The sequence below is a fragment of the Panthera onca genome, chromosome X, assembly GCF_046562875.1.
Source record: "Panthera onca isolate mPanOnc1 chromosome X, mPanOnc1 haplotype 2, whole genome shotgun sequence".
In the NCBI taxonomy this organism is placed as follows: Eukaryota; Metazoa; Chordata; class Mammalia; order Carnivora; family Felidae; genus Panthera; species Panthera onca.
In genome coordinates this window covers 13,022,637-13,043,647 of record NC_138357.1, presented here as the reverse complement: position 1 = coordinate 13,043,647, position 21,011 = coordinate 13,022,637, and the positions used below count along the sequence as shown (strand labels likewise).

Here is a 21,011-nt window from a genome sequence, read left to right as displayed (position 1 = left end):
AAGGTTCTATTTCTTACATCATAAAGTAGAAAGAAGACCTACCTTAGTTGGTAAGGGGAAAACTGAACCAGAAGGTGTGGTCAGTGTGCTCTGGAATACTGTACTGTCACTTCATTTGTTAGGACAAGAGATCTCAAGTGAGTTCTTACTCCCCCACGCCCCAAACAAATCTAAGGGCAGGAGCAGTCTGTTGGAGACGGTGAATACGCACATTACCCTGACCGTGGCGATGACTTCAGGGATAGTGTATGCGTATGTTCAGAACTCCTCAAACTGGAGACATGCAATATATACAGTATTTTGTTAACAATCGCACTTCAGTAAACCTGTTTAAAAAAGACTAGTGATTACCAATTCTCATTTACAACACCACCAAGCAGTGCTGGGATATTCTCCAAAAATTCTCAAAATACAACAGATTTTCCCTTACTTTCATCTGTCACACAGCACTTTTAGTTGGAAGGGTACTGCTAGGAAATCAAATAATAATGAGAATCAGTTCCCAGAAGCGATGGACTGCTGGAGCCAACAGCCTTCCTGAGGTCCTGGGCACTGAAAGGTCCTTTGATGATGGCCTGACGCCCTTTCTCAGACTCAGCCATTTTTCTCATTGCTGCCTCCCTGACTTGACTGATGAAAACACAACCCTCTCCGGCCCTACTTGGGATAATCAAAACCACCTTACTGAAAAAGGAATCATTACCTTCGAACGGTCTGAAATGCTTTCTGGAAGTTAGGGAAGTGAGTTTCAGTGACTCAGAAACTGTCATATCTGCATGAGCCAGGGCTCTAAAGCTAGCTATCAGTGGCCGGCTGCCCATGTAAAATGAGAAAATGGCATCTCCAGTCCTGCTGGCCAAGACCATCACTTCTAGACCACACGAGGATAGACACAGAAGCGTGCACGCACTCATTTCCAGAGCCCAAGGCATTCAGCAGTATCTTTTAAGCCTTCCAAATTTGCAAGATGATTCAGTAAGTTGGTATTGTTTGGATTTAGGAAGGAGGTGGGTAAAAAGTAGAGGAAATCAGGTCCGTTTTTATAGAAAGGAACTTGCTCTAGGCTATTTTGGTAAAACAACTAAACTACAAAATCATCCTAAGTCTTATCTGGCATTTTCCAAACCCAAATCAATTACCTCCAGGTATAAAGTGCATTTCATGGTTAAAAAAAAAAAAATCAATAATAATGACAGTAATGGACACCACTGTATCGAGCACGTGCTATGTGCGAGGCACTTTACGAAAATCATCTGTATTCCTCACAACAACCTGTGCTAAGTCTATATTTCAGGCTTAAAAAATGAGTCTCAGAGAGATATATGTGCCACGAATCAAGCAAATGGCAGAGCTGAGATATAAACTAAGATATCTAAAAGCCCAGATCTTCAAACGGCAATAAAAGGCGGTAGGACATTTCTCCCTGGGGCTCCTGGCTCAGTCACAAGAGCCTGTAACTCTTGATCCCCGGGTCATGAGTTCGAGCCCCACTCGTTGGGTGTAGGGCTTACTTAACATAAATAAGTAAATAAGAACATTTCTCCCTTTCCTAATCTCAATCAGTCTCTCTCTCACACTCCCTCGTCCCTGTCCGCCCCCTCCTGCCCCCAACACCTCCCACACACGCATGCACTACCAGAGAGAAGCAATACAATCTAGTGGGCTGATATGGGTTTCACCAAACAAACCTGCATTTAAGTTCTGACCATGTCATTTACTAGCTGCAAGACTTCAATGGTGCAAATTATTTCCTGGACCTCAATTTCCCATTAAAGAGGATTAAATAAATGTACGCACTGCTTAGTACAAAGACACTCCCTCTATTTGTTTTAATTTCCCTTAATAAAGATGGAAGTGATTCTGGTGACCCTTAAAACACACATATGATTAAGGAATTGCCAACAACTTCATGGCACCTGACCACGGTTTTTATCTATAAAATATAAGAGAATAGTATACAACGGTCACATGGGAGTTAGTCTAGGAATGCAAGTTCAACATTCAGAACTCAAGCAATGCCAGCGATAATATCAACAAAGGAAGAAAATCCATACATCTATATAGACTCAGAAAAAGTATGACATTTGCTCAACAGCCATTCATGATTTTTTTTAAATATTCAATGAACTAGAAATAAAAAAGGGGAACTTCCTCGGCCTGACGGAGAGCATCTACGAAAAATACCTATAGCTAACTCATACTTAATGGTGGAAAGACCGAATGGTTCCCCCCCCCCCCCCCCCCCCCCCCCCCCGCCCCGAGATCAGGAATAATGCAGGGGAACCACACTGACCACGTGTACTCAACACCATACCGGACAGAAGTTCTAACTAATGCCGTAAGGCACAGAAAAAAATTAAAGGTAGATAAACTTGGAGAGGAGAAATAAAACTGTCTTTATTCACAGAAAACATAATAATCTAAGTAGAAAATCCAAAAGAATCTATAAACAACTACCAGATCTAGTAACTTTAGCAAGGTTGGAAAATAGACGATCAGTATACAAAACTGAATTTTGTTTTTATATACAACAGTGAATAACTGGGGAGTGAAATTTTTAAGCACCATCTGCTGTATAGCACCAATAAAATATGCAATACTCTGGGATCGATGTAACAAAGTACTTTAAGATTTATTATGTTGAAAACTACAGAAAACACTGGTGAAAGAAATCAAGGATATAAATAATTAGAGATATGTACTCATGGATCAGAGGACTCAATATCATCAATATTGCAATTCTCTCCCAAATTCATCAATAGATTCACTTCAACCCCAGTTCAGTATTCAATTCAATGCTCAATAAAATCTGAGCAAGATTCCTTTTTAAGAGATTTACAAGGTGGAAGAAAAAAAAAAAAGAAACTTACAAGGTGATCTAAAAGTTATATGGAAAAACAAATAATCTAGGACAACCAAAGCAATTTGAAAAAGAAAAATCTGGAGGGCTCAAGCCCACTAATTTCAGGACTTACTATAAAGCTACAAACTTCTCAAAACAGTGAGATACTGGCAAAAGAATAAACACACAGATCAATGGAGCAGAGTGGACAGTCCAGAAATTGATCCACACATAATACAGTCAATTGATTTCTGACAAAAATGCCAATTTAATTCGATTGACAGAGGATAGTCTTTTAGTCTTTCAATAAATGACAATGGAATGATGGGGCATATTTATATTTCAGTGAACCTCAACTCAAACCTCTCTCGAAACATATAACTTGAAATTCATCACAGACTGAAATTGTAAACCCTAAAGCTAAAAAACTTCTAGAAAAAAATAGGAGTAAATCTTCATGAACCTTGTACTGCCAGCAGGAATCAAAAACAGTACAGTTTGACAATTTGTTATAGAGTTAAATACACACTTATTAGCAAACTCAGGGATCCCACTCCTCCGTTATTTACTTAAGAGAAATAGGGCTAGATATCCACACAAAAACTCGAATATAAATGCCTATAGCAACTTTATTCATAATCATGAAAACTTAAATGACCCAAATGTCCATCACGGTGAATGGACAAATTTTGGCACGTTCGTATAATAGAATTCTACTCGACAATAAAAGGTAGCAACCTATGGATAAATGCAACAACATGGATGACTCAAAAGCATTATGTTAAGCGAAATAAGCCAAACTCAAAAGACCACATGTTATGATTGCGTTTATATGAAATTCTACAGAACTATTATAGAGACAGAAATAAGAGTGGCTGCCAGGGGTTGGTCATATAGGGAGGGGACTGATTACAAAGGAGCATGAGGACTATTCTGGGTGACAGACAATTCTATTATCTTGACTTCAGTGGTGACACAAATATAAAATTGTCAAAATTCACAGATCTGTAAATAGCTAAAAAGGGTGAATTTTACTGTATGTCAATTACACCTCAATATACCAGAAAAACAAAAACAAAAATGCATACCGCCTCAGAAATGGCCATCTATTTTAGGCAGAGATCTACAACTAATCAGAATGGAAAGTGCTGAGTTTTGATCGTAAGTTTAATGGACATCATAAGTTAAAGGGCAGAAGAAAGACAGGGAAGACTGACAAAGTTCACGACAGTTTTGTCTGTGTGTCTTTCACTGCTCACTGATACAGTTGTATAAAAAAGGGCTCCGGTAAGAAAGTGATAAATGCATAATTTAGGACCAAAATACCCCATTTGCTATTTATTTGAAATAAATCACGTTAAAATGATAAATGGCCACTGACTGTCCTTACCAACTGCTTGAGTTTGTAGATGACTCATTTAAAACAACTGCCTGAGGAGACAGGAATGTTAAAAGTACTCATTTTCTTCACTTTACAACTCTTCCAATTGACAAGAGCAGGGAAGAGGCATTTTCCTTCTATGCAATTTGTCTTGATTGGAGTTTTTTACACACACAGTAGAAGCTTATCTTGGCAGCAGAGTCTGTGGGGTGCAAGAAGGTGAAAAGGTGCTCAAAACCCCCAAAGGGCCCTTCTCCCTGTTTGGCAGGCTATTTGGTGACCGTCACAGGCAGGTGTCTAATAGCGTATTAACTAGTGTGCACGGTCCTGGGTTTGCAGGGAGCCTACTGTCAGCACAGCGGTAGGAGTCTTTTAAGTGGCAGTCTCAGCGCCCAAGGGAGACCCGAAGTGAAAAGTAAACTACAGAAGACTTGCCTTCAGGAGCGCCTGGGTGGCTCAGTCGGTTAAGCGTCCGACTTCGGCTCAGGTCATGATCCCACAACTCATGGGTTCGAGCCCCACGTCAGGTTCTGTGCGGACAGCTCCGAGCCTGGAGCCTGCTTCGGATTCTGTGTCTCCCCCTCTCTCTCAAAAGTAAACATGAAAAAAAATCTTACAAGAAAAAAAAAAGAAGATAATGACTTGCCTTCATTTGTTCACTCGCTTGTTCGTCTAACAAGTATTTTATTGTCTGCCCATTTTGGGATGGGCTCTGGTAAGGCTGAAGATGGAGAGAAATTCCGGGTCTTGAGTAGCTTACAGCCCTGCTGGTGGGCAGTGGTAGGGGCGTATGAAGGGTTCAGTAGCAGCCAACGGCCCAGGGTGCCCCTTAATGGAAGAGGAAGAGTTTTGATTTACTCCTCCTTGTGCACCATTTTCTATCCGCTCTCGGTGCCCCCGAGTTCACCAAGAAGACAAAACTGACAGTCATTCCAGGTAGCAGGAGCAGCATATACAACAGAAATGTGAGTAAGCGTGATACAGCCAGGAAAATGCACCAAGTTCTGGGGCAGAGGGCCTGGCGAAAATGGTGTAGAAGACCAGAGAGGTAGGCATGAAGCAGAAAGGTTGAGGGCTCTCGTAAGTTGTGTCTAAGAGTTAGATGTCAGTTTGAGGGGGAGACAATGTGAAGCCTGTTAACAGAGGAGTAACAAACCAAGACTGCATTTAGAAAGATCATATTCCAAGGGCAAGTCAGGGATCGACAGGTAGAAAGCAGAGGCAGAGGAGTTCCCCCTTTCTTTTCTGGGTGATTGAAAAACTGGTGGTGGACCAGAAAGATGATGTCAACTGAGGCAGCAGAAAGAGCCCTTTCGCAAACCAAACCCTCAGCCATGCAGAAGAGATCACACACACACACACACACACACACACACACACACACACACACTGCCTGGCTGACGGTAGATGTTTAGTAACTGTGTGGACTGACTGACTGAATGAGCACAATAAATAAATGAATGCATTCACATTTTGGGCCCAAGAAACCAGTAGAGAACCGTTGTAAAAATGCCATTGGTTTTGGAAGTTGATAAGCTACTCGTTACACAGAAAGTTGAACTGGGTATCTTTGGAAATCTCTTCCAACGTGAAGATTTTATGATGCAAGGCCGCTCCCCTGTGAAAGTTAAGTAGTGGCAGGAAAGGGGCTATGTGAGATGTTCTAAAGAAAGCCAAAAAAACTGATCCCATTAAAAATGTCAAGGGGTGAGTTTGCCATATCAGGAAAAAACAAACAAAGACAGCTAAAAGTTGACAGATTTTTAAAATAAAGGCCCTAGAAAAAGGAAACAACCGATCGTCATAACTAAGCTTCTGAAGGCAGGCAGTGTGGTACACATCAGGAGCCTCCATGTTAGAGGGAAGGAATATCAGGTGGTTGGAGGTAGACCCAGAAGCAAGGTCTAGAAGAAATGCAAGTAGGCAAGAGTGCATAATTAGAAAAGGAGAGTAGGCGGCAACAGGCAGAGGTCCACGTGGGTGAGCGGTGAGCACCAGGGTACTGAGCGAGGAGAAAGCAGACAGAAGATCAGAACGGGAAGAATCTGGTAAAAAGCAGTCACTCAGTAAGCACCAACATCACCAATAGCCAGCAAAGTCCCAATGACAGGCATGGGTCTAGGCAAAGCTCAAGTTCCCAGGAGGCCTGGCTAAAAGAAAGCATCCTTCCTAACCTTGGGGAAATTGGGGTATCAACCACTGTACCAGATTAAGGACTTCACAGTGGAGAAACAGAACAGGGCCCAGTTTCTGGCACAGAAATACAAGGCCAGCCTCAATCACAAGGAACTAAGCAAGAGGAGCCTCACAAAAAACCTAAGCACATGACGTCAGAATGAGACTAGCAGACATGCTGACCTACGCAGCTTAAGGTTCCTGAAATTCTCCCCAACTTAGAACAGGCTGGGGCCCAAAGCCGGGTTCATGGTTGACCTGCCCCAGCTCTGTCCACTGTTAAGACATGGAAGTCAGCAGGCCCTCAGAGCCCTCCCAACATCAGAAGCATGAGGCAAGACCATGAGCAGGAAAGAATACCAATGAGAGAGAGAGAGAGAGAGAGAGAGAGAGAGAGAGAGAGACAGACAGTCTGTCACATGGGAAGGACCAGGGAAGAGTAACACAGAATTCTGCTTACAGAGATCTCTTCTCTGTCCACTTTCCCCACCCACCACCACACTTCCCTAATCCAGAATACGTTTCTTAAAAAGCTCTATGGCCCACAGGTATTACCCAGAAATCCACTCATTTTTATATGTGTGGCCATACCTAGAAAAAATAATTAGGCGGCATCAGTCCCTTGGTCAAGAGCCATGTCCCCAACTACGTATACAACCTTTGGTGGGAAGATCAGATTCCCAGTACATTTTTTTCCTAAGGTACCATATCACGATCATGTATGATCATAAACACGTAATGGAGGGGGCAGCCCGTATTGCTTTTCGTATTTCCCATTCTGAACCACAGACTTCTATGTTCCTAAGGGGTTTAAACAACGCTCTGGACTATCCACTCTCACTGTACAGATGGAAGTCTGAGGAACACTGAGGAAAGTTACATAAAAAAAAAACAAAAAAAAAAACACCACCCTCCAAAATTACACAAGAAACTAGCAGCAGAGCCAGCAATAAATCCCTGATGTCTTTGCTCCTTCCATGTTTGTAGTGTCAACAAATCTGGGAGAGATGCCAGTCATTCAAAAGTATAATGGAGCTAAACACATTCGCTCCTGATTTTTAACCCTTCCCACGGAGCGCACGCAGAGCCCAACAGAAAATCTCTTTCCGTCTGCACAGACGTTCTCTGATACGTGACAGGATGGAAACCCACCAGAGGTTACGCCGTTTAGATCATCCAACTCGAAAGCAAGAGAAAACCTCAAGCAACACCATCTGATGATGAGATTCTGCTGCTTTGGAGAATGAATCAGATTCATCCTAGAGGCTCATCTGCTGCGTGACACGCTCATTGCTTGATATGGAAACTCCCTAACAAATTTCAACACAAGAAGTGCTGGTGACTTCTTTCCCTCGTACTTTCTCATTGTCATCTGTTACTATGACTAGCATTTGAAGAAATGCAAAGCAGGCGGTTGCTTGAGCCCTAATATCTGTAGCCCCCTTTGTACTTCTACGAAAGCTGGGAAGAGAGAAAGGGTCTCATTTATGGAAATGCTTTCCACTGTTACTTCTGAGTATAAAATAAATGGAAAGAGAAGGTGAGAAAGTCTAATAACTGGTATTAACTGAATAAATGAATTGCTAATAACTGAATAAATGAACTGCTGTAACATGTGAAGAACGTGATTGAAATTACTTAACAATATCCCTCTGTAATCATATAGAATAAGCTCAGTATATTTAGAAAAGCTAAAACACATATATATTATACACCAAAAACCTGACTTTGGCCAACCTTTGTCACCTACAAAGTATGGGCTGCTCCTTTAAGTATGGTTTATTCTTCCAATTAGTGGGCCTTGAGTTTAAAAAAAAAAAAAAAAAAAAAAAATTTCCTAAAACCACATTTTCTTTAATTCACAATAACTTCTGTTGAATAAATGAAATGAACCATATTCATCTCCAGAATCACAGAGGTAAGCAAATCAATAAAAAAATCTCTATTTTAAAAAAGAGTAACTTTACAGTGAAGAAACCTGACAAATACTACCCCAGCCAGTTTACTAGCAAAAGTTAAAACCAAAGTTTGAAAATGGGTGCTGGATTCTTCCATGTGGTGAACAGATATATAAGACATAATATTGAGAAATTAAGAATATAAATCTAAATATTCTTTAGCTCTACCTTTTTGGCATATCTCTCAAAATCAGGGAGTGCTCTTAGACCCTATTAGCCAGAACTTCCATTAAAAAATATATGCAGCAGGGGCGCCTGGGTGGCTCAGTTGGTTAAGCGTCGGCTCAGGTCATGATCTCATGGTCCGTGGGCTCGAGCCCTGCATCGGGCTCTGTGCTGGCAGCTCAGAGCCTGGAGCCTGTTTCACATTCTGTGTCTCCCTCTCTCTGCCCCTCCCCCGCTTTCACTGTGTCTCTCTCAAAAATAAACATTAAAAAAATTTTTTTGGAAAAAGAAAGTACCAAATTATTAAAAGAAAAAAAAACATATGCAGCAAAAAAAAATCCCCAATTTTCTCTATCTGCCTTATGGCAAATGTATTGTTTTCAGTTATTTGAAATATATCTAATCATAACGAGGCATGCTGCTCATTATTTTCTCTACTGAGGAGTCAAACTAGAACCCCAAAACTATTAATAACGTACTAACGGTTAATTTCAGCAAAAAGCTACTTGTTTACTTTCTGTGTGCCTTTCCCTCCGGAACAATCTTTCTGAGAAGTGCTCTAAGTTTATGTCAGAAGCCAAGAGCCTGAAGTAGGGATGGGGGGCGGGGGAGGGTAAGGAGTGAGTGGGGCTGCTGGGGACCATATTCCCGGGTAGCTGACCCTGGTCATCAGTCTTTGGGCAAGTACTATTATTTGCTTTCATTCCTTCTCTATCATCCTTTGCTCCCTCTGAATCTGGTGATTTCAAGGAACCAACTTTGTTTATGACATATGCCGTATATGATTTGGTTTGAAGCAGCTCTGTGTTTACGCGAAGTAAAGCAATGTTCTTTTTCAAAGCTCTCAGTTCTTAAAATATCGGAACTTGCAGAAAGCACATGCAGGGTTGTTATTATCCCTTCAGATCAATAGCTCAGTCACTGCTATGAGATATTAAAAAAGGAGTTAGGAAGACAAGCAAATCTTCAGACTTGCCATCTATTCTGGCAAAAGCAGCATAGCAGAGAGGCACAAACATATTAAAAGCCATTTTAGCAAGTGAGTTCTTGCCAAGCAAAAAGAATCTTGGGCCACTTTATCTACCTAAATGTTTTTACGGTGGTTTTAGCTGGCAGGCAATTGAATTCTAGGAACAGCTACAGGCAAACAAACAGAGGCTTGGAGGTTGAGGAACGAGAGTGGATGTGGGCAAGCTGGACACGAGAACACTTGCAAAACACATTAGCTTCCCCTAACTGCCCCCAGAACAAATATTCGTGAGAATATTCATTAATTTCAAATCCCTTCACCAGCTAAACACACTTCACAATTTAAGTAAGCATTTGAAACATGTCAGTTGCATATACCTGTCTCCCGATTACAGTAAAATTTAAAAGGTCCCACTCAGCAAGAAAGATGTTATCTGGAAACTCACGTTTAAAAACAATCTATTGAAACAAACCACAAGAGACTCTTAGCTATAGAGAACAAACTATGGGTTGATGGAAGAAGGTAGGTGGGAGATGGCTTAGATGGGTACTAAGGAGGGTACTTGTGACGAGCACTGGGTGTTGTAAGTGATGAACCACTGTATTCTACTCCCGAAACCAGTACTGCACTGCATGTGAACTAAAACTTAAAAACAAAAACGAAAAACAGCCAAATCCCAATTGATGGACATAGTATAAAACACCTGACCAGTACTGCTCAAAACTATCAACGTCATCTAAACCAAGGGAAGTCTGAGAAGCTGTCCCAGCCACCAGGAGCCTAAGGAGACACGGTAACTAAACATGGTACGGCATATTCTGGATGGGATCCTGGGACAGAAAAATGATATTAATGGAAAACTGAGGAAATAAAGTATGGACCTCAGTTAACAATAACGTATCAATACTGGTCCAGTAATTGTGACAAATACACGTTACTAGTAGTGCAAGATGTTAGTAATACGGGAATGCATGCGGGATATAGGAAAACTCTACTCTCTAAGCAACTTTTCTGCAAATCTACAACTCCTCTAAAATTAAAAGTTTTCCAAAATATTTTACAAATCTTTCCTTGGCTATCTCCCTTCCCTGTTCAAATTTTGTGCTTCTAACCAATTATCGGAAAGAGAATCAATGAGCCTTGTGCACCTGTTGTGTGAGAATAAAAACGCAATTAATTTTGTGGCTCGCCTGATAGTCACCAGATGGGAATGGTTTTGTTAAAACAGTCCTTGAGTCAAACAAGGAGCAAATTTAAAGTCAAAGGCAAAATCGAGGATGAGTGACCTTTGACAACGCAGTCAATCCATCAGCAGTTTGATGGCGTAGCACAGCCCCAGAATCTAAACACAGCCAAGAATATGCACATCTGAACCTTGCTAATGCTTTAAAATGCTTTAGATATAAATCTAGAAACTACGACAACCTAAGCTTTAGCAAAAAATTGTTTTGACCCTGTACAATAAACGTTAAAACAATATTTTTAAGTTTATTTATTTTGAGAAGGCGAGAGCACGCGTGGGGAGGGCGGGAGAGAATCCCAAGCAGGCTCCACACTCTCAGCGCAGAGCTCAACGGGGGCTCCAACTCACGAACCCTGAAATCAGGACCAGAGCCGAAATCAAGAGTCAGAAGAAGTCTTGAGGTTCGTGGGTTCGAGCCCCACATCGGGCTCTGTGCTGGCAGCTCGGAGCCTGGAGCCTGCTTCGGATTCTGTGTCTCCCTCTCTCTCTGTCCCTCCCCTGCTCATGCTGTCTCTATCTCTCAAAAATAAATAAACATTAAAAAAATTTTTAAAGAAAAAAAGAGACGCTTAACGGACTAAGCTAAGCCACCCAGGCACCCCTAAAATGATTTAAAAAACAGACCTCCAACACTGGAATTATGGACATTGTCAGTTTTACAATCATTTCTCAGATTTGGAAGGCACTAGACAAAAAGTTAGATTCAGAGAGGTGAAGGTTGGAAAATACTACGTAATTTTTAAAGTCCGGGTGTGGGTTGACTGGTCAAGTCGCCCTTGTTGACATTTCAGTGGACCTCTGAAGACATCAACTGATAAAATGGCAGGGGGGAGGGGGCGCGGCGGCTGAAATGCAGTTTATTACCCACTGTTAGTGAGCAGCGGTGTAACTTCATTTCAAAGTTGGTTTACATAGTACTTCCTATTTTACTTAGCCGGAGTCCGTTTCAGTCCGTGTATTTGCGGAACACGGGTCTCAAACCCGATTGCCTGTCAGCATCACCTGGAGGGCCCGGGAGCCACAGGTGGCCAGGCCGCCTCCCCCCCCCCCCCCCAGAGGTTCCGGTGCAGCAGGTCTGAACCAGAGGCCCCGAAGCTGCATTCCCAACAGTTCCCAGGGGATGCTGGTGCCCGTCTTGGGTCAACATCCCACCGTTAGAAAACTTACGATCCTAAATAAAACCCAAGGCAAAACTGAAAGGATCTGGGAATGTTCTGCTCTTTTTCTCCAGCAACAAATATTTTCTGAGCATTTCTTGCAGTTCCCAGCACTACAGCAGACCCCGACTCTAGATACAGCGCAGCGAATAAGCACACACGCCCTCTTGGGTCTTGTTCTACGGGCGGGCGGGGGAGGCGGCTAATCATCAGTTCCAAGATCCATTGTGAGTTACAGCTGCGGAAAGACCTGCTTTACAGCAGCACAAGGGGCCATGCGGCCCTGTGAGACTGGGGGGCCTGACCCCAGGGTGGGGGGTAAGGGAAGGCTTCCTGAAGGAAGTGCTGCTCGAGCTTCGTTCTGGAAGGGGGACTAGAAATGGGGTCTCCGGGAAGAGGATTCCACACGGTGGGAGCGGCGGCGTGCGGTGGGCCAGGGTAGAGCCCCGAGGGCCGGCCGGTGGGACTGCGAAACACAAGGGAAGGGTCAGGGGTCAGAGATGTGGTCGCACAGGCAGGCAGGGGGGAGCCACAAGGAGTCAGCGTGAAAAGGACTTTAGTGTAAGTTTTTACAAAATCGGGTCTCACTGCTTTGCAGAGATGGATGAAGAGGGGCCAGGGTGGACCCAAAAGATATTCAGGAGGCGGGCTGCCTGGAACTTGGTGACGGACCGTGCAAGATGGCACGAGGGGGGGAAGGGAAGAATCCAGGGTAGCTTCTAAGACTGTAAAATGCAGTGCAGTTGTTAGCGGTGCTTTTCCAGTCTGACTTGAGGTTTTCTCTGTGCGTAGGAAAAGACTCACGAAAATAAACAGTAGGATGACAGGTCAGATGCTTCTCTTTTCCAAGAAGGAAAAATTTCCTTTGAGAGCGTTATATATGAAGCTCAAAGTAACCTTACTGTCTCCTTTCACTGTTGTGGAAGCAAAGACTGACAGAATTACTTATCTCATTTGGAAGAGCATCTAATTTTTAGCTTTCGCATGGCATTTATCACTTTCTGCCTGGTATTTTCGTCACATCTTCTATGTACCTCATTCTCTTTTTCTAAACTCGAAGTTCCCTGATGAAAGATAATTACTACAACAATAAGAAATCTTAGAGGCATCTATGTACTGAAATGTAGGGGTGCTGGAGGTGGGAAGGGGAGTAGAGAAAAAACAGGCAGAAAATCCTTTTCTTTTGTCCCATTGACCAAATGGGTTGCCTTTTAAAAAATGGTGCAGAGGAGTAGAAAAAGGTGTTCACTGTGTATTTTACATTGAAATATACTTAAATCAGTAGTGGAATAGAATTAAAATAGTGAAGGGTTGTAAAGTATTGCTTTCTATAACTAGAAGAAAATTAAGCAATATTTGGATGACCAATGGTGAACATGAAAATATTCCTTTTAAAATGTTTTTAATGTTTATTTTTGACAGAGAGAGAGAGAGCGCGCGCGCGCATGTGTGAAAGCAGGGGAGGGGCAGAGAGAGAGGAGGACAGAGGATCTGAGGTAGGCTCTGCGCTGAGAGCGGAGAGCCTGATGTGGGGCTCGAACTCACAAACTGTGAGATCATGACCTAAGCCGAAGTCAGATACTTAACCAACTAAGCCAACCCAGGCGCCCCTCCATTGTTTTTAATGTCACCATATCCTTAATTTTTTTTTTACATTTATTTATTTTTGAGAGACAGAGAGAGAGCACAAGCGGGGGAGGGGCAGAGAGAGAAAGAGACACAGGATCCGAAGCAGGCTCCAGGCTCCGAGCTGTCAGCACAGAGCCCGACGCCGGGCTCGAACCCACAAACCGCGAGATCATGACCTGAGCCGAAGTCGGACGCTCAACCGACCGAGCCACCCAGGCGCCCCTTAATGTCACCATATCCTTAAAACTACACTTGACAACAGCTGACTAAAATGAACGAGAGTTCTATAGCAGACTCACAGAGATCATACATAATTCTGTTAGAAAGAAAATCACCCCCCCCCCCAAAGCCTATAAAACAAGTATGTGCAACACTCTTAAAGGGAGTGTTGCAAAGGGAGGGACCTTAGTACCTTCTCTCTTAGGGAGCTAAGCTTAGCATCTTTCGAAGAGCCAAGACAAAATCCCGCAGTCCCAAATCTGTGACAAATGCCTGGGTCCAGGCCCTAGCATTAGAACCCACCCATCCAGCGTTCATTGGTGAGGGCCTCCTTGCACTGCTTGCTCTAAGTCAACTGTGGTAGGACGGTGCCTTTCAACTAACTACTTTCAGATAAGGTCTGAGATTCAAACACGTTAAAACCAGCCCTCCCGCACAGTAGGCCTGGTAACAACGCAGAATGGTAATTTCTTGCTCACGGGCGTCAGTCAGGGCTTTATTCAGATGGCACCTTTTCGGTGAGGCTTTTTCCTTTGTCACCCTCTGAAAAATCGCCACCTCTACCCCATCCCTTCCCTGCTTTATTTCCCCTTTACCACCCATCACGAGCATACACGACGTTACAATTATTTATCTTGTTTGTTCATGGTCTGTTTCCCTGTCTACTGGTTATCCTCTCGGCTGTCTTCCGGAGCACCTGCGTTTTCAGCTAGAAACGGCATTTCCCTGTCTCCCTTGTGGCTAGGGAGGACCGTACGAAAAAGATTTCTCCAAAGGTATGTGTGCAATAGTGACGTGTGAAACTTCTTGGTCATTTTCCTACAGAAACTTGCACTGAACCCCCTCTTGCCTTCTAGCTGGCTGGAACTTGAAAATCCACTGCGGAGGAAGACAAAACCACCCCATTCCCTCCCAGAACAGAGGCTCTTTGCTCCGGGCTATTACGTGCCAGAGAAACAAACACTTGCCTTTTCTGGCCACTGTAGTTTGGAGCTGTTACATCAGTTTACCCTTTGCCCTAAGAACACCCTCCCACATTAAAATGTAAGGAAGGTCAGAGGTGCCTGGCTGGCTCAGTCGGTAGAACACGCGACTCTTGATCTTGGGGTCATGAGTTCGAGCCCCATACTGGGGGTAGAGATTACATAAAAAATAAAATCTTTAAAAAATAATAAAATGTAAGCCCCGTGGCGGAGGGGAGGGGCGGATGTTTTTGTCTGTTTTTCTCACCAGTTCATCACTAGCTAGAACAGTACCGGACACTTGGTAGAGTCCTCAGGAAATATCTATAGCTGATTAAACAGACAACTCTATCATCATCACCCTTCCACATCTCCCAGTCACCTTCACGGCTTCAAGAAGTTCAGATTACAAGATTCAAATTGCTCCCAAGACAGTGACCCGGAAGTTCCTCTATACCCCACTCACTCCCATCACCCCACTCCTCCACTGGGTGCGCCCTGTACCCCCATGAGCCTCCTTTCAGTTTCCCAACGTGCCTGGCCCTCGCCCGCCTCAGGGCCTTTGAACAAGCTGGTTCTAAGACCTACTCCCAAGCCCCTTTGTAGAAAGAGTCCCTCATTCCTCCAGTTGTCTGTGCAAATGCTGTCTCCTCAGACGGAACTTGCTGGCTACTCTTATCGAAAACAGACCCCGTTTCTGTCATCTGTTTCTATTCATTCTACTCATAACTTACGACAATGAGTCAGTATAATATTTGTTGGCTTCTTTTTAAATTGTAACTTAGATTATAAGCTCCATAAGGACATGAACCGCTTGTTTTCACTCACCACTCAGTTCCTGTTTAGCATGGTGCCCGGCCGGCCATAAGAAGTCAATGGAAGGGTGAATGAATGAATGCACTGAAGATACTGAGTGGCTTTAAATATTCTGAGGTAGACAGGAGTTAAAAACTCTCCATAAAGGTGGTCTTCAAATGTCCTTGACTACTAGCCTGACAATAACCCAAGTTTCTATTTATGGGGATATAAACCAGTGCACATTCTGGCATGCTTTTGAGTGTTAGAAGGATCATCACTCCTCCTTTCCACGACAAGTTTTTAGTTGCTATCGACCAGGTGGAATTTGAAGGGACTCGTGCTGTTTGACGGACCAAGAGCAGCTCTTACCAGGATGTCAAATGCAGGTTCGCACGGACCTACACAATTCAAAATAAATGATTATATTTTGGGAGCGTGTCAACTGGTCTCTCAGGACCTCAGTCCCAAGGACCAAAGTTCCTCTAATATTTCAGGTCGTTTCAGCTCATCAGTTTGGTTCTGGACTACGTAACCAGAGGTGGCCCTCCAGAACTGTAGGAGCACCAGCCAAACTGGGCACTATGGAGGCACTGTTTCCCTCTGTATCTTGTCGGTGGTGTGGATCTGCAAACCTATACGTGGGATAAAGCTGTACAGACCCACCCACCACCCACACACACACACACACACACGAATACAAGGATAACTTGAGAAATCTGATTAAGATTGGTAGTTTCGACACTATACTAGTTTTGAAAGACGTTACCCTGGGGAGAAAGTGGGTGAAGGGCACACAGGAGCGCTCTGTTATTTCTCACAACTGCACACATAGCTGCAATTTTCTCAATACACACGTCAGTTCTAGGGCGCCCGGGCGGCGCAGTCAGTTAAGTGTCCAACTCCTGATTTCAGCTCGGGTCATGATCTCATGGTCCTGAGATCGAGCCCCACGTCAGACTCTGTGCTGGGCACGGAGCCTGCTTGAGATTCTCATTCTCTCTCTCTCTCTCGCTCTCTCACCTGCCCCTCTTCCCTGCTCCCATTCTCTCTCTCAAAATAAACATTTAAGACCATTTCACTTGTAAAATGCCGCTTCAACATAGAAACTCTAGGATGCTGCAGAATTCAACTGGTTACATGTCTGAAGAAAACAGGAAGGAAGAGGCTGGGGAAATGAGAGAAAGAGAAGTAGGACTGAACATGAAACTTCAGAGTGGGAAAGATTACTACATCACACACACTGCAATCTCTGAAAATACAAGTACATGGCCGCACAATCTACTTTAGGTCACAGTGTCAAGGAGTAAAAGGTTGTTACAGAAAACCTAGTTCAGGCCCCTGCATTTTAAAGATCTGAAAAAGGACATTCACAATAATAATCTGCCAAGTTTTCAAACTTTTACAAAAAGGGAGAGACTAGCTTTCCAACTTTGGCGTAGCCAAGGATTGCTTAAACAAGATACATACAGCACTAACTGGAAAGAAAGAGACTGAAATTTTAACTACATTAAAATTAGGAACTTGTTTATCAAAAAGACACCAAACAAAATGGCAAAAGGACAAGTCACCGAGATGGTATCTGCAATAAATATAACCAACAAAGGCTTAATGCCCTGGATGTCAAAAGGACTCATAATTCTAAATCGGTCTGAAGAAAGATGAACAACGCAAGAGAAAACAGTCAAAAGACATAAATAAGTATTAAGGGAAACATTAAATGGCCCTTAAACATACGCAAAGATGCTCGACTTCATTAGCAATCAAAGACTTGGCCAAAAGGAGTCAGACAATACCAAGTATTGAAAAATATGAAGCAACAGGAATTCACACATTGCTAATGAGAGTGCATATTGGCTAAACCACTTTGGAGGACAATTTCACCTCTTCTTGTACAGCTGCACATTTCAAGACTGTCATTAATAGTGTATGTCCTATATTTATGCCCATGTGTTTGCACCCATATGTGTAAAGCCTATACATACACATACGGACTCACAGGGGAAAATCCCATCATAAATATACACCAAAAGACACATATTTTCTTTTTTTTCCTTTATTTATTTTGAGAGAGAGAGAACGCACAGGGGAGGGGCAGAGAGAGAGAGAGAGGAAGAGTGAGAGAATCCCAAGCAGGTTCCACATCATCAGCATGGAGCCCGGCGTGGGGCTTGAACTCATGAACCGTGAGATCACGGTTAGGCACTTAACGAAATGAGCCACCCAGGTGCCCCAAGACACGTATTTTCTCATCATAACAGGAAAAAACAAAAAAACAAAAAAACCCAACACCTACAAACAACCTAAAGGTCCACTGACAAAAGAATGAATAAATTCTGGTATATTTCCAAATGAGTATTATTCTGCAGCGACAATGAATGAACTATAGCTAAATAAAACCTTATAAGGAATCTTAGCAATACAATATTAAGAAAAAAACCCAGCATACCGTTTACGTAAAGCTCAAAATAAGAAAACAAAAATAATGGATTATCTAGGTTTGTATATGTTTGTGTTAAAACTGTTTTTTAAAGCAATGGAATGACCCAGAACTAAAGTTAATTGTTGCAGAGCGGAGGGGAGGCAGAGGGATGAGACAGGAGAGTAACCCAGGCAGAATTATACTGGTTGTGATTTAATTCTCAAGCGAGGTGGTAGGTGCACAGGTATTCATCTTACTCTTATGCATATGTTTTATATTCTGTATGCACTAAATACTCCACTTTACGAAGATGATTTCTGTAGCATCGAAGTGATTTTCCTAAAGCCATGAAGCTGGTGAGTGGAGGCACCGTAACAGAAACGTTCCCAGCATGAGACTGGAAACGACTTCCACCATACTAGGCGTCTATTGGGAACAATTGTTGATGCAACATGAATTTCATGACTTAAATAATTACTTCCAAACATGTATCCTATAAATCTCTTAACGTCTTTTGATTGATTTCATTTGATTTTATAATGATTACACGGCTTTCATTGTATCTTTGGTTAGGTCACGTGTAATATGTCTACTTTTGCACAAGAAGAGTTTAATCATACTGCCTTGTATTTCAAAACGGATATATATTCTACTGATACTTTCCATCAATGTCTAGGGTCTGACCTAAATTAACAAGTGATTATGACTCTTAAAATAGATTTACAGAATTCCATTTCATGAAACCGCTCCCTTGCTATTGGTATTATCCTCTGGTTGAATCACTGGCTATAAAAAACAGAGCAAGCACCGAATTCTACTCCATCACACTACTGGTTCTAAAATTTATACCTATGAAATGTCTACCCATTGCCTCCTATTGTCTCCCAGCTGCTGTCACTCAGGCAATCCAAGGGCTGCCTCTCTATCTACCATGGTGCAGCTAATTGTGTTCGTAAGTACAGAGGAGTAAGAGGGTCTCCGGGAAATAATGCCAGGAGGCCACTGGCAAAGAAAACAGGGGTGGTGCTCCCCAGGAAGCTTACCCATCATATTTTAGCATCACCAAAAATGCTCTCCTCCATTAGAACTGTCAGCTAAGAGGTCAACGTAATCAGAGTTGAGTTGAGTTCTAGAACATAATACTAGCACAGGCACAGGTCTACACGTGACCCTCCATCATTCGGGTCGGTGTAAAACTAAAAAGTACAACCACTGTTAAAAGACAATGAACAGCATGAACAGCCTAAAGGTTGTCATTGTGCCTATTCAAAGTATAGACAATTTAGCCTGCACTCATTAAAGAGACCCAAGTTTGGGGTAGAGTACAGTCAAATGAGCAACCAAGAGATGGAGACCCGAGGAGTAACGCTGATAAACAGCCCAATAGTAAACAGTAAAAAACATTCCACTGCTTGACTGTGAAGCCTAAAACAAATACTACAAAATTATAGAAGAGAACTTAAATAGAGATGACCCAAGAGCCCTCACAATTCCCAGAAGAGGAAACGGAGGACGTACGTAACAGAGCTGAGCGTAGGATTCCCTATCTCTGAACTCCCATTCACTGAATAGTCTCGGACAAGCCATTTGCCCTCTCTGTCCATTTCCTCCGCTGTAAAATGAAGAGGCTGGAGAACTGGAGGGTCTCTAGGACTCGCTGAGCCTTTACAGACCGTGTAGCAGTCCAAGCCCCTCATTTTAGAGACAAAGCCTAGCAAACTAGTTACTTACAGTAAGGTCTTCTATTCCTGATCTCTGTACACTTTAGATTGTTCATTCATCTGCACATGATCCTAGGAAGTAAGTGTGACGGTTAATTTTAATGCCTTCTCTTGACCGGGCCACGCAGGGCCCCGATATTTGGTCAAACGTTATTCTAGGTGTGTCCGTGAGGGTATTTCCGGACGGGATGAACATCCGCATTGGCAGACAGAGTAAAGCAGACTGTCCTCCGTAAGGCTAGCGGACTTCATCCAACCAGCTGAAAGCCTGAAGACAACAAAAAAGACTGACTTTCCTCCAGTCAAGGGGAACTCCTGTCTCATAGCCCTTGGAGCTGGGGCATTGATTTCACCTGCCTTTGGACTCGAACTGAAATGCTGGCTCTTGGATTGGAACTTACATCATCAGCTCTCCTGGTTCTCAGGCCTTCCCTCTTGGACTTTAACTACGCCATTGGCTCTCTTGGGTCTCCAGCTTGCTAACTGCAGGTCTCAGGATTTGTCAACCTCCATAATCATGAGTCATTTCCTTCAAATAAGTTTATATGTATATATATACACACACATACATGAAGTTTTACACACACACATACACGAGGAAGCTTATTTACAAACATACATAACAGTGAACGTTAAATACGTAGGTATTTACATATATGTAAACACATACACAGAGCCTATTGATTCCGGAAAACCCTATCCACGGTAAGCAAATGCATATAACGAACTAATGCTTGTAAAGCACTTAAAACAATGCCAGGAACTTAGCACTCTGTTTTTAGCTGTTATTATAATAAGAAGACACAGACAACTTACAACTAAATTCCACAAACCCGCAACATATATGAAGCCAAGGATCAGTAATTCAAGGCACTGACCTGAATAATTATCTCTGCACACAGCCTAACAGAACACAAATGCCTATACTAAAGGTAAAATGAAAAATACAAAAAAAAATTATGAAGAAAACCCATTTCAAATTTTGATCCATATAAATATGATAAGGTTACTCCCATCCTCGCGTATTAAGGGCTTAAACCAGGCACTGAGGCATTAGTGACACAGCAATAAGCGAAGACGGTCACAGTTCTCACCTTCAGGAAATTTCCTCTGTAGAGGGAAGGTCGATACCATGTAAGTGAGCCAACGAGTTTAATACGCAAATGTAAAGTCAACTGTGACAAGAGTATAAAGGAAAGGCTCATAATGCTCTGAACCTGGAAAGCAGGCGTTGTCTGAGGGAAGGACAGGGGCGGCTTCCTTGGGGAAGTGATGATTAAGCTGAGCTCTGGGAGAGGAATTAAGAATGGAGGCAAATGACTGCCACAGAGCAGTTTACCAGACAGGATCCTGGGGCAGACAGAACACAAAA

General features: G+C 42.8%; 1 protein-coding gene and 1 pseudogene across 12 annotated transcripts in view; one reads left to right on the top strand and one right to left on the bottom strand.

The window, feature by feature from the left end:
- The window catches only part of ATP11C (ATPase phospholipid transporting 11C (ATP11C blood group)), a 171,185-nt gene that overhangs the window by 133,901 nt on the left and 16,273 nt on the right, over positions 1 to 21,011 (bottom strand). The gene's annotated exons all lie outside the window — the stretch shown is intronic.
- LOC145714789 (U6atac minor spliceosomal RNA) lies at positions 1,833 to 1,932 on the top strand (annotated as a pseudogene).